The sequence below is a fragment of the Kryptolebias marmoratus genome, linkage group LG16 (genome assembly GCF_001649575.2).
Source record: "Kryptolebias marmoratus isolate JLee-2015 linkage group LG16, ASM164957v2, whole genome shotgun sequence".
Classification (NCBI taxonomy): Eukaryota; Metazoa; Chordata; class Actinopteri; order Cyprinodontiformes; family Rivulidae; genus Kryptolebias; species Kryptolebias marmoratus.
In genome coordinates this window covers 27,728,553-27,730,922 of record NC_051445.1, presented here as the reverse complement: position 1 = coordinate 27,730,922, position 2,370 = coordinate 27,728,553, and the positions used below count along the sequence as shown (strand labels likewise).

Genomic DNA, 2,370 nt, shown 5'->3' with positions numbered 1-2,370 from the left:
GCTTAGTTTAGTTCTGTACATTTAGTCATGCTTAGATCTGTTGGTTTAGCTTAGCTTATTTAGACAATTAGTTATCATTGTATCTTGTACCTGTCTGTAATTTTGTTCTGTAATTTTGTTTCATTATCATGTTCTGTAACTTTGTCTGTAATTTTGTTCTAAAGCAAAGTGTAAAGCACTTTGAGTTGCCTCGTGCTGAAAAGTGTTATATAAATAAATGTACCTACCTACCTACCTACCTATTTATGAGGTGATATACTAAAACAGTACAGCTGGATTACACCAACACTCTAGAATATTACAGAGGGATAATAAGCAGGCAACTAATGCAAAGAAACAAATTTATTTATACACACATAAAGGTTCAGTGCAGTTCACATTATTCCTAAGAAGCATAAATTGTCCACCCTTATTCCATTGAAGGTAAATTTTATTCAAATGACAGGGTAGTCTTTATTTCATTTCTAACTGATTTTCTCAACATTTCCCTTTCAGAATCCAGGATATTCTGTTACTCCAGTGAACGCTCAGATCTCTGTGATGGCAGCCAGATCTTCTTGTTTCTAGACACTTTGGCTCTGTGGTCTCTCTTGCGAGACATTACCCATACAAAAAGACAACCTGCAAATGTACAATGTAAGCTCTAATCAAAGTCCATATAACTTTTGCAAGTTAGCAGAAATCAGCAAGATCTTGCAATTTGTTTAATCCTCGATTCTTTTTTTATTTTCTCCAAAACCTTGTTACATATTTTCAAAACATTTATTTGTTTTACAAAGTAAAATTACAAAACCACATTTCTCTGATTTTTAGTAGTTTTTGTCCTGTGTCGCAAGCACAAACATTCAACATTTGTTTTAGCCATTACACTGCATTTAAGCTAGCAGAATAAAGAACAATAAACTTACCTGAGAAAATACTTATCAAAACAAAATAAAATCATAATGCAAAACCACTGCTTTTATAAATTTAAGAAGCACAAAAATAACTGACCTTCACGCTGATATAAAGACACTCTACAGCAAAATTGCCCACTTCATCCTCTATTCCAGCTCAAACCAGCAATGTGTGGGTGCCTACTGCCCTCTATAGGAGATTTGGGAAACAGCAGCCTCCACTGAAAAAAATTCAGCTGACTGATCCCTGAAATTTTGGGAGTTACATGTACTGTATATAATGTGACATAGCCTAATGCTGTTCTGTAATTGACTGCACATTATAGCTCACAGCAACACACAATCATTGTCCAACATCTCTAAAACAATTAAAATGAACATTAAACTAAATAAACTCACACATTCAACATCCTGTAATCCACTTTGATGAATAATCCAAAGAAAACAGACTGTTTTATTAAGGATTCTAATAAGCAGTTCATCAACACTTTGAGCTGAAAAAAACAAAACCGTGGATCTTCCGAATATTCCAAAAGACCACTGTTTAATTACCATTCATAAGATGGCAGCTGCGCTGACTTTAATTTTTTTTTTTTACCCTAAAATCTCTGCTCTGCTGCTGCATGGGGTCACCTCAGTTCAGTAGGTGATCCAACATTAAGGATAGAAATGGATTGCTGTTCAGACTATCAAACAATATTGGATACAAGGGATCCAGACAAAGGTGGGTTGAGTGAACACGTTTTCTGTGAGGATCTGGAGTTTGTCCCTGCCTGTTGGGCGGTGCAACTAACTGTCCTCCTCAAGCTGCAGCTGATTGCCCCTGATGAGCGGCTTCTGCATTTAAGCCTCCTGCTGGTTCCAGATTGTCGCTGGAGTATTGAGCCTACTGGGTTAGAATCGCAACCACTCGAGTCCGAGTCCACGTCCACCTTGTTGATGTCTGTTTTTCTACTTCAGGGTAATGGCTCAACTTTGATGACCACTACCTGTCTGGAACTTACCTGTTGTGAGGACTGGACAAACTTACCTTTTGCTGGACTTCTTACATCCAGGATTGCCTCTGGCGAACACTGCCTCGCCTCAGCGCCACGATCATTCCTCGAACCTGTAAGGAAAAGAAACTACCACTCACTATTTCTCCAATACTCAAACTAATCCTGTATCTGAGACTCACCTTGCTACTCCTTGCCTTTTCAGAGTCTTCCTGGTCGCTTCTCACTGTGAATAAGTGTACCTGTAAATAAAATCACTTGCCTTTTTATTCAGTGTCCGTGTCTGGTTTTGGCTCCACTCTCATGACTAAAACTCTCGTTCATGTCATTTTCAATGCATTTACTGTAAGTCATTTCATATGGCACAACTTTTCCAGCATTTACAGTAATTTCCAAGTCTGGCTCAAGGTTCCTCAATTCAGAGAGCAGTTACCAGCCCTCAAGAAGGTACATGCCTGAAAATACAATATGGTGAGTGA

At 38.1% G+C, this 2,370-nt stretch overlaps 1 long non-coding RNA gene across 1 annotated transcript; it reads left to right on the top strand.

Moving 5' to 3' along the window:
- Positions 1 to 1,850: 1,850 nt before the first annotated feature.
- LOC112451396 lies at positions 1,851 to 2,160 on the top strand. Its single transcript, XR_003040215.2, has 2 exons — positions 1,851 to 2,006; positions 2,097 to 2,160. It is a non-coding gene; the product is annotated as an uncharacterized LOC112451396 (long non-coding RNA).
- Positions 2,161 to 2,370: the final 210 nt, after the last annotated feature.